The 12,115-nt window shown below is 41.3% G+C and overlaps 1 protein-coding gene across 6 annotated transcripts in view; it reads right to left on the reverse strand.

Moving 5' to 3' along the window:
* Window positions 1-12,115, reverse strand: part of TSPAN4 (tetraspanin 4) — a 412,521-nt gene that overhangs the window by 267,426 nt on the left and 132,980 nt on the right. The gene's annotated exons all lie outside the window — the stretch shown is intronic.

Genomic DNA, 12,115 nt, shown 5'->3' on the forward strand with positions numbered 1-12,115 from the left:
CATGAGGCTGGGGAGTGGGAGGGACTCTCCCGTCTCTGGAAGCGTCCCCTCTGAGCTGCTGGAACCAATCAGAGAGCTGATACGGTGATGGACAGCTCGGGAAACCAATGAAAAGTTATTTCACTTTCACAAATCACAGTGGCTCCAGATAACTGCGCTCTCTTTCGGCTTCCGGCCTCCTGAGGTGCGGTGGTCCCTGGCTGGGGCTGCGGCCCGGCTCTGGGCTCAGCCTGGGCCCGGGCCCTGCGGGGGGCCCGGCTCAAGGCCCCGGCTTGGTGGGGGGACCCAGCCCGGCCGCATGGTCCTGGCCCCCGGCCCCCCCCGACCGCATGGCTCCGGGCAGCCCCACACGGCCCGGGCTCGACTCTGAACGTGGCATGGCCGAGCGGGGGGGATCAGGGAGCCACCAAAGCCCAGACTGAAAATGAGACTTTCCTCTCTTGAGTGGACTGAAATTATTATTTAATTAGATAACTGACTGACGTGTTCTCTGTATGTTTTGTTAAGGAATGTGGAGTGAAAGAAAGGGGAGGAGGGAACAATCTAGGAGTCTTATTCTGAATTCTTTTTGTGTTATTAAATAAATTTCTTCTTGTACCTTTTTAAGTTTTAAGCCTGTGTTGTCTTTACTCCTAAATCCTGTCTTTAATAGAAATTAAATATATTAAAATTGGCAAAACCCAAGTCACACCATGACAAATGTATAAATCCAAAACTGGGGAGTGGGGAAGTTTGTTGAAAAACAGAAAATACAAGAAACTGAGAAGAAAAATGAAAAATCAGCTTTCTAAAATCAAAAGGCTTTCATAAAAAAACAGAACATTCGAATTTCAGTCTTATGTACTATTTTAGTTTTTAAGGAAGTTGTATTTCTGATCTTTTTTTGTATAAACACAAAAACAAATGTTTCATTTATAGCTTTCAAAGAAAGCAGAGCTCTCCCCAAAATCTCATGTATACAGAAATTGAAAAGATTTTATTAAATTTACTCAATTTAAAATAAATAAGGAACCCAGCAATAGAACAGCAAAAGGCATGATTAGTGGGACCATACTGTACAAAAGAATGAAGTAACTGCACACAGCACTGGACGAGACAAGGCAGATGGAAAATCAAACCTCCATCTCAGATCAGGTCATCACCCACAGGATGCCCTGCATTAAAACTTCACAGAATCTCAGGCTAGTTGAGGTTGGAAGGGGGCCCTGGAGGACATCTGATCCAACTCAGGCACTCAGAGCCTGTTGCCCAGAACTGTATCAGACAGGTTTTCAAGATCTCCAACCACAAGGCTGCACAACCTCTCTGAGCAGACTGTGCCAGTGCTCAGAGTATTTTCCTGATGTTCAGACAGAACTTCCTGTTTCAGTTTGTGCTTCCTGTCACTAGAAACAGCTTCACTCTAATCTTCTTTATACTCTCCCTTCAGCTATTTACAATATTGGTAAGATTCACCCTGAGTCTTCTCCTCTAAAAGCTGAACTATCCCAGCTCTCTCGTCTCAGCCCTTCTCCATTACTCATCTTTGTGGCACTTCACTTCCATCGTGACCAGACTCACGTACAAATGCACACTGCTTCCCAACTGCACATGAATTCTTGTCAAAGCCCACTGGACACTTGGCAAGTGCAGATGTTAGATCCTCTTCTAATGTGAAGTACCTGGGAATCAACACTCTGACAGCTTGCTACCAGCAGGTTTCAGTAAAAAGGTGATATGGTGACACTCCCCTTGCTCCAGGAGCCAGAGAACTTGAGAAGAAATGATTTACCAAGAGCTATGGCTCTATTCATGCTTCTCATCCCCCATCACCCCAGGCTTCAAAGGGAAGGCTTTTAAGTGAAGAGTGTTATAAGCAGAATAACAAGTGTTTTTATGCCAATGCAATGACTTCCATAGTTATTAAGGCGGAATTAGCATACTTGGAGTGACAGAAACCATCAGGAATGGACAATTAAGAGTACAGATTAATCCTCAAAGACAAGATGCTTAAAGACCTAATAGCCTGACTGAAACCACTGAGATCAGAGAGAGATCTAACCCTTTCAAGGGGCCTACAAGGTGTTTGATGCTTCTGTGCCCAGTAGGCTTTCCCTGCCTTTGGTTCAAAGTCATCCAAAAGGGGTGAACTTCAAACACCTGTTTCAAGTGAAGAGGATGACACTGGAGGATGCCCTTTTTCCAATCAGACAGACTCCGCAGGAGCAAACACAGATGTTCAGCACTCCTGTCTTTTGCTTCATGAGTAAAAAAAAAACCTGCATAGTCTAATTACTGAATAAATGAAATAGATTAATTAGATTAGACAGTCAGAAGAAATAAGGCCATTCCTCCCCATTTAACCACACAGTCAGTATAGGAGACGTATCAAGACGGGAAAAAAAAATCTATTGCATAAATTAAACAATTCAAGTAGAGCACTAGAAGATCTTTCAGGAAAGAAGTGATTCTATATGGGAAAGGAGACTATGAACTATTGATTTTATCAATGTGTCCTTACCCACTTCTGAACACTTCTGCTGCATAGAACTGCATTACTGAGTCAGGCACGGAGCCTGAAGTGCCATGCAAGATACAAAATGTGCACTCCCTCATAATGGCATTTATCCAAATTGCATCCATACCAAAGGAACAGATTATTCACAACTGGGAAAATGCATCCAAAGTCTATTTCCCAGCAGCTTTTAAGAGAGGACTTTGTAGAAGTGAGGTATGAATGGAGATCATCTTGGGAGAGTGCTATGTTGTAAAAAAGACCTCACCAGGACAAATGTGTCTTTATTTTTGTTTCCAGCTTATTAGAAAGAAGATAATCCTGTATTTGTTCCTGCTTCAAATAGCAAAACCAATAAAAATTTGAGTAAACTTAAAGGTGGAGTAATTCTTTCTACAATGTTTCTGCTTCATTTCCAAGCCAAAAAAGTGCTTGTTATGTCTTCTATATCACTTGATTTATCCTGACTTATAATCTTAGAGAATTTGCTTGACCTAGTGAACTCTCTTAGAGATCACCACAACTTTAACTCTTTTGCTGTAAATCCTTCTGCATTTTAGCACAGTGATCTATGTATAAAGATACAAGTGACCAGGCACATAGCCCAGAAATAAATTCTGAACTTTTGTCCGAAGCAGAGGAGAAGCTCTGTTGCCCACCTAACAAAACGTACCTATAGGCAACATTACTAAGTTTAAAACTCAATTAATTATAAAATTAAGATAAAATTAAAATAATATAAATCATTATTAAAATCTATTTTAGATTTCTTCCCTTTTCATCAATCTTTTTTGTTTTGTGAATTGAGTTTTTTCCACGTCTGACAGAAAACTAGATAACAAGGAATGTCACCATCCATTTTGTTGAAAGTGTCTAAAACCATACTGACCCCCACAAAATATTGACCACCAAGTTATTCTTTTAACTTTTTCATTTACCTTTCAAAGGAATTATTTTGTCATAATCTGAAAGCTCTGCTAGCCCAAGACTGCTGATTGTTCACTGAGGTCAACTCATATTATTGTACAGAATAAGCTCAAGGCCAGTGCAACTTCACGCTTACTTAGTCAAACTGTGACTTTTCTCCTGCTGGAGAAGCTCCCTTCAACAAAAAATTAAGCTTCTGAGCTCATGATTATGTATTCAGCATAACTAGTCCCTTTTAAAGCAAAAGGGATGTAATATCAAAAAAATGTTTCTGTTCCCTTCTTTGCTTGGTGTTTGTTTAAATTCTGCCTGTCCTGGAAGGAGGAAAGTGCTGTAGATGTTTTGAAAGATTAAATGAGAGTTTATTCAATAGCACTGCGTTCAATACTTTCTTTAATCAAATAAAATAATATTCTTGGAACATACATAGTGGATTTTTTGTGTGAAAGTTTCAACAGCATTCTTGAAAGTGCATTCCCAGTGCTGACACTGAAACATATCCAATCATCTTAGAATCATAAATAATTACTTTAAAAGCCTCATACAAAGGCAAATTCCGTGCTCTTCGGCAGCCACTCCAACTGATAAAAGGAGCTCAGTTTTCAGGGGGAAGAAAAATAGTATCACAATCACCAACCAGAAATCTGAAGGACAGGGGCATTATGGTCAATGTTAAATAGATTAGATTAATTAAATTATATTTTAATCATGTCCTAAGTGCAACAAACAGGGCAGTCTGTGTCCTGCAAGGGAAGACATCTCTAGCTCAAGACATCCCTGCCTTGGTACACAAGGTTCAGCCTTGGCAGGCTGAGCAGGTCTGAGTCAGCTATTGAGGACAGCCAGGCAACTGAAAGGAGTGGGGTGCTCTCAAAATGTGGTTTAGAAAATACCTGGATGCCAGCCATGTGAGCCACAGTGCCTGCCCTTGCAGCTGGAGAGGAGCTGTAATGAGCACAATCTTTGCAGGTAGGTCTCACCTGAGAGTGCTTTCAAGCAATGAGGATCACATTACACACACAGACACATCTGATAAAACAGCCAGACAGTCATTACCTCCTCGTCTCCCCTGATGTGTGAGACTCCTTAGCAAAAGAAGCCTTGTCAGAACACAATTTTTTCAAAAATAGTGGCATACTGAAAGCTCTGTTTTTCACCAGGACTCAAAATCAGTATATTTTCCTGTTCTTTGTGAAGCATTTCTTTTCAGCATTATTAATTGCATTGTTTTGAAGGGAGAGATGATTGACAAAATACCACCAATAAAGAACCACTAATTCTGACATTTATGTGGGAAAAGTGACTATCAAAAGAGTGATTCTGGTGTAAGAATTTGATGGCTCATTGACAACACATTACCCCATTCCTGCTGTGTCCGTGGAAGAGCCCTGATGGTGCTTTCTGCTGCCTTAGGACAGCATCATCTATAATGCCTACTACCAAAAGGCAGCTTACAATCTGGGGTATCAAAATCCAATTGAATCTGGAATTTCTCAGTGCATGGCGTCCTGTAGCTGATTTTTGCCTTCTCTATATATCCTCATCTCACTATTTGCAGAGATCCTCAGGGATCACATTTCTCTGCTCTGCATCTCCTGAAGCAACAGAGCAGAAAGAGAAAAGGACTGAATTTTCTTTCTTTCTTTCCCTTGACAGAAATACCTCTACCCCTGACAGGCTGCATGGTATCAGAATGCTGCAGTCAACTATCTGATAAGAAAAGGCAGGAGTGATGAACTTCACAGCCTCCCAAATCCAACACAGACATCTAAATATGTTATCCCTTGCACTGCATATTAGCTTGGCACAGAAATTGTTTGTGTCAATGCTGTATACAGATTGTTCACAAGTAAATCAGATTAGAGCCAAGGCTGGGAAAGCTCATTCCCCAAATAATAAATTCCAGCAGCTCAAGCAGAGATCAGTACCACGGAGAATAGGGCAGTACTGATTGACAAGAAGTCACCCAGCTTCACCCTCAAGCAACTCATGCAGCTGAGGTATTCCAGAGAATAAATCCCTATTTGATCTTCTCATATTTTCTCATCAGATATAATTTAGCAACAAGTATGCCTAAACTGTCCAGAAGCCAGCACAGTCCTGAGGAAAACAAAACCTTACTTCAGGCTTGTGAAGGTTGCAGGACCAGATACAGAAATGAGACTGCAAGGAAGTGAGGATATTGCTCCCATCCTCAGAGACACAGCAGACTTCAGAAAAATGACAAGGGCCTCTTGCAACACATTTCAACTTCAACATGTGAAATCAGACAGATTCTAAAATGTCAAGGCAATTCAATCTTTTGCTTACGAAGAGCAAGCCATTTATCTAAAGCACACTTGAGGGGCTTTGCTCTTATCTGATTCTTAGAAGACATTTAAAATAACAGGATAGGGAAGGTAAATTCTGTATTCCAGCATATGACTCCAGACCTCTGAGAGCAGGCATAGTTTTACAGGTGAGAACAAGGAGGAAATTAGTGTAGGCTCACACCTGCCCTTCTCTCTAGCTTCCACTGACAACCAAACTACTGAGCTTCAGCCCTAACAGCTGCAGTGGCAAGGACAAAATTAACAGGAATTCACTGATTGTCAGTCCCCCAATATCCAGCACTGCTGCTGGCAGCAGTTTTCAGAGAATTCCTCAGATACAAGGCACTGAAATGAAAAAGTTGTGATGCTTTCTGCTTGTGCCTGGGTACACCTTTCTGGCTGGGCTCTACTCAGCAGGATTGGTGATCAAGACTTCATCCTGTCCCAGCTATGCCTGCTTCAGTTGGGCTTTCTTTGCTCTGGGACTAGACAGAAACATTTAAAACACAGAAAATTTCAACCCATGGTTGAATGCACATTTTTCAATGCTGTTTCAGTACTATGCCAGAGATGAACACATTCTTTCCTGTGAAGACACACAACACTTACAAACAAAAGCTGAGGTAAATTCAAATAAAGAAGGTTTTGTCATTTGCTTGGCTTTCATAAAGTTTTTCTGGTTTCAGGCTGGCATTTCAGGTAGTTTAAAATAAAAAATAAATAAAAAAGAGTAGAGGGAAAAAAATCCCTGCCAATCCAATCCAAGCCCTGGTAAGTGAGAAGATATTCATGTCAGGAATAACTCATTTACTTGCTAAGGAGCTGCAATGAAGCTCAAACCCTTGGGCCTTGCCTTGTTCACACAAACTTGTGCCTGGCTCTCTACCTCCCTGACCCAAACTGCAGCACCCCAGCCTGACCTTGGACCTGCCTCATCTCCAAGCACTGGATCACTGCCCTTTGGGCTCTAACTATAACCTGTCCTACAACCTTAGAGAAGTACAAAAAGCTTTCAGCACAAGTCTGACATGCAGCCATGCACACTGCAAGATGACCCCTTTTCATTTGAGCAATATTTTCCAATGCTTTCTTCTTTGCCACAAAGTAAATAATTGAAAATTCTACAACAAACCCACAGTAGTTAAATTGCCCACTTACCTTTCTCTATTATCTAATTTGCATTAATTACATTCAGCTTAATGGAAGTAATTATTTAATTAGTACAAACTGGTGGTTATGTACATACTCCTGTTGAAATATTTTGGGTTGCATACAGTCCAATTACCTGCTGAATTGCAGAGCACCTGATCACAAAGTTATTAGAAGTTCAACAGAAAACTCTCTAGACAGTACATAGCTTTTTTTTTCAAAAAGCTGTGATACCAGAGGAATGAAACTCAGAGAGTTGACAGCTTTGAAACACCCACCCTTCCATTAAATGAGTTTAACTGGTTCAGAAATCAGTGAATTATTCCCCACCATTCTCACCAATATGTGACTGCTGCTGATATGTACATTGTAGGGGACAGGGGGAGAACCCACTTTGCTGAGAGCTGAGTGCTCATGCACACAACAACATTTTGACAAGTACACATCTGGATGGCATCCACAAAAGACAAGAGCAAGAAGGCTAACTTACATGTCATTTTTGAATTTAAGACACTTCAGGTACTTTCCTAAGGACGCTTCAGTGAAGATAATAGATTTTGTCTAGGAATTGTTTAAATAATGCCTTTAAATACACATTTCTCCCACCCCATAAAGACAACTATGCCTGGAAAGTTTATGGAAACTGATACAGTTTAAAAACACCATCTTGAAAAACAGCTACCTCATGTGAAGAGCAGAAACAAGAATGAAAAGCTGAGACTTTATCCAGCTGGAATTCAGATTGCCACCAAAGAGAATGGTCACTTTTAGCAATCACATAGGATTGGTCAAAAAAAGAAAAAAGTACTTCAAATGTGAAGGTTCTCATGGAAAGCCCAAGTTATTTATCAAAATCTTCTGCCACCTCCAGAGAATTTATAACCAGATCACAAGACACAGCCTCAGCCTATTTACAAGCAGAACAAATCCACATGTGATGCTCCTAGCACCCTCCCACAAGGATGGATCACAGCACACAATGTGCAGAGCTGCTGCAAGCCTCCTGAGTGACTTGAGAAATCTGTGGCAAATAGACCCAGACCTCATTTGTTAGAGGGCTGCAAGTCAGCTGAGGATGAAATGAGAAGGGACTGACAAAGTTTAAAAGTTCATGGGTCTTGCTCTGCAAAGCAACTGCTCACACCTCACTGGTAATTTCTCATTGGCACTGAGTGTTTGCTCTCTGAGAACACTTGGTCATTTTGTACCACATACAGAAGTCCCAGCCCAACACCAAAGAGGTGCCTCTCCTTCTTTTTTTCCTCTTCCCCTTAATTAAAATGATTTCCAGAAATTAGCAGGCCCCTGCATGTTTGTTTTAAACAGCAATTTCTTTACATTCCCACTAAAATTATAGAAATACATGAAGCATAAGTGCCATTCTGCACAGAGGGTGCTGAAAAATTAAAATCCTTTTCTTCACTGGAATGAGCCCAAAACATTGTCATGCCAACTGTGGTTCTAAAGAAGCAGGCAAGATAAATTAAACAACATAATCTACACTTTAACAAACTACAGATATATCAAACTCCCAGATAACTGACTAACAAATCACTGACAATCAAAGAAATGAAGGCAAGAATACGGAAATTTCTTCTCTCGCTTCCTATTACTTTCACCAGCATATCCTCTAATGCACTCAGCTTTTTATTTTACAGGATATTAAAAAAAAATAGGAAAGGCAGACAATTCAAAATTTATGAGGAGCCAAGGGACCCTACTGAGTGCCACCTTTCTTGTTTCATTCCTCATGCCACTGGCATAAATTGGGTTTGCAGTCTGCCCCACTTAACAGGCCTATGTTTCTTGCATTCATATGTCTCCCTGTCTGCTAGCTTTTAATACCATTTACCAACATTCATTTCTTCTCAGCTGCCTTTCTCCCCCCAGGGTTCTCTGTGCAGCCTTAAGGGAACTCAGGAAAATACATTTTCTACCGTTCATGTTCCCAGCTCCTCAGGGCAAGGCACTGCACTCATCCTTCCTTGAGCTGAGGAGGACCAGGTGGGACACTTTCCACCACAGGCTAAAAAGGCTGCTGTTTAAACTTGGATGCTTACAGAAGTGACTTGCTGGTACCACCAGAGGCTCAGGAGCACAAAATGAAAGGGTAGTCAAAGCCAAGTTTTTTTCCTGAACAGGAGAGCTCTACACAGGAATCAGAGCAGAAAGATTGGGGTTTAAGATATAATGACAGTATAAAAATGCAAAAGTGCTTTTTCTTGGCAGATATTTGTTTCTCATTTCCTGGGTTTTCTGTATATGTTCTATAGCATTTAAATCTAGCTGTTGGAGCCTTAAAAGCACATAGGTACCTAATACAATATTCCAACCAAGTTCCTCTAAGAAATGCCTCAAAGCCATTTGACTGAAGGAAGAAGCAGAAACATTTACCATCAGGTGGTCTTCTCAGCTACTGAAATTTGCATCACAAGCGTCACCACTCTAGTGCTATTTGAAAAAGCTAAGTCTGCCAGGGCTGAAAATAATATTCAGTAGCAATAAAAAAAACTAAAAAAAAAAAAAAAAAGTCAGTAGCTACTGACTGTGGCTCATAGTGAAGGAAAACTTTCTGGGTAATAATTTCAAACCATGGCTGAGATACCAATTCCTGTGTGGAAGCAGTCAAGTCTCTGGTTAACAGCCAACAGGCTCCAAGGATGCCCATCTATTACAGGGATTTCAACCTCCTGTCTTTTAAAGCAGAGGAAAAAAAGAGATTATAGCAAAACTCAATTGAAAAGTAAGGTGCCACAGCAAAAGGAAACCAGAGCTCAAGAGGGGTGATGTGATTTTCTGACATAACCAGGATTTGTGACTCTCTCCTAGGTGGAATACACAGAAGGTTAGACAAAGATGTAGAGAGATGAAGTAGCATATAAAAGTCTAAGGAGAGCAGTACACAAAACTTGTTCTGAGCCACTTTCTAACCCAGAGGCTATCCTAGACTGGGGTTCTGTTCCTTACGATAAGAGAAAATGAGGAAAGATATGGCACATCCTGGATAATATTTATTCACAATATAATACTTAGAAAATCTTGTTTCCTCGAATAAAAAAACAAAAATTAAAAAAACCCCGAAACTGAACAGCAAGACAAAGTTGTTCAGATTCTATTTCAGCTTCAACTTTCTTGTCAACCTGCCCTGTACACAAATGTTTCTTGTCAGCCCTTTCCAGACCCCTGCTACAAGTCCTGACTGCTCACAGGCCTGCTTGCCAGTACCAAAGATACTTCTCACATTTTTCTTCTCTCTCACATTCTTTCAAATACTTATTCCAGCAAGAGATATCAAAACGATAAGGACAGCAGAACAGAACAACTGTTTACCCTTATCAAATAAGGGGAACAAGGTAGCCTTGGAGAAGTAGATAAGGCCAACAAAACAAAAATCATGCGGAACACAAACAGGATGCCAGCTCAGCTCTGCAAGGCTGACACAGTAGAAGTTATGCAAAACAATGATACTGCAGTTACTAAAAGTGGGGGTCAAGGGACAGCCCCCTACAAAGGATGCCAGACATTGAAGGCAGACCCCAAAGAACCATATAAGGATGACTGATAGTGGCTGTGACTATGTAAAATAAAGCCATCCCTCCACATCAAGTGGGCAGAGAGAGCTAATGAATGTGTAATGAGTGTGAGTGATAAAGCTCTGCTCCCGGTCGCCCGGCGCGCTCAGCCCCCGAGTGACGGCGCTGCAGTCAGGAATGCCTGCTTTCTAACACTCCAAACCGTGCTAGAAAGTTACTCTCTGGCCGATTTCGGTGTCATTTCTGGCAACTCCCAGTGGGACACTCTGCCTGATCTCCCGTGGATCCGAGGGATCTCTGGATCTTCACACCGGCACAGGGACTTTCCTGGAGAAGGCCACAGATCCCCGGACCAGTCTGGGACACAGGTAAGATTATTTGATAACAAGGCATTCTTTCAGGAAAAATAAGACTTGTGGCCGTTCCAGGGCATTGGGTGGGTTATTTGATATTCCAGAATTCACTATTTAACTTGGTTTTATCAATCCATATTCGTATTTATATCTGTATTGTAGCATTTTGGGTCTACTATTTGGAGATGGGCAGTGGACAATCCAAAAAGGGTATTCTGAAAAAATCCCCACTTGGCTGCCTTTTGCAACATTGGAAAAAGATTGGAGGGCCCCCTGGGGGACCAGCAACCAGGGAGAATTTGATTAAGTGTTGTAATCAGCGGTGGCCATTGTACCAATTAGACTCTGGAGAAAAGTGGCCACAAAATGGAACCTTGAATTATAATACACTATTAAAGCTAATGTTGTTTTTAAGGCAGGAGCAGAAATGGGATGAGGTTATGTATGCTGATATGTTTTTCACTTTACGGAATCATCCTGAATGGCAGAAAGATTGTGGCCTGAATCCAGCTCCCTCAGATCCTTTTGTGCTGGCTCTAGAAAAGGAGACTCAAGGAAAATGTAGTTCTACGTGCAGCATAGGACAAACTTGTTCTAAACATCTCCCCAGCATGAAAGATGATTTAAATGTTATGGTCAGTCCTAACTGCAGGTTGGATGGGGAAACAGAAAACCAGGCTGCTGAGACTGATACTATGAGGGAACTGGCATGTAAAGAGGTGGATTCAGCAGGTCCAGAAGAGGAGAGAGAGAGGACAGGGAGGATGTATCGAGGAGCAGAGGAGAACTCAGAAGAGATAGAGAGGATGTATCAAGGAACAGAGGGTTTTAATCCAACTACAGAGACAACTAGAGCTGAACACAGAGATGTGAGAGCAGCTGCCTTCCATCAGGCTGCTGGTATAGATGGTCCAGTTACAGCAGAAGTTCCATTTTCAATAACAGACCTTAATAATTGGAAGTTGATGGCTGGCACCTATCAAGATGACCCAGACAAAATGGCAAAAGCATTTGAAATGATGATAAAACTTCAGGATCCAAACTGGAAGGATATAGATTCTATGTTAGAAATGTTGTTTGACAGTACAGAAAGAGAGATGGTTGTAAAAACCAGTAGGAGGTTTGTGGAAGAGCAGATTTTGACAGGTAGCTTGTCAGGTACACTGGACATTAATTTTCCCACTGTGGATCCCAAATGGGACCCTAATATGCCCATGTTTAGAGAGAGATTAAATAGATATCAGCAATGGATACTATATGGAATTAGAAATGCCATACCAAAGGCTTGCAATATGTCAAAATTATTTGAAATTAAGCAGGATGGTAAGGAATCACCTAGTGAATTTT

The sequence above is a fragment of the Oenanthe melanoleuca genome, chromosome 5, assembly GCF_029582105.1.
Source record: "Oenanthe melanoleuca isolate GR-GAL-2019-014 chromosome 5, OMel1.0, whole genome shotgun sequence".
NCBI classification, from domain to species: Eukaryota; Metazoa; Chordata; class Aves; order Passeriformes; family Muscicapidae; genus Oenanthe; species Oenanthe melanoleuca.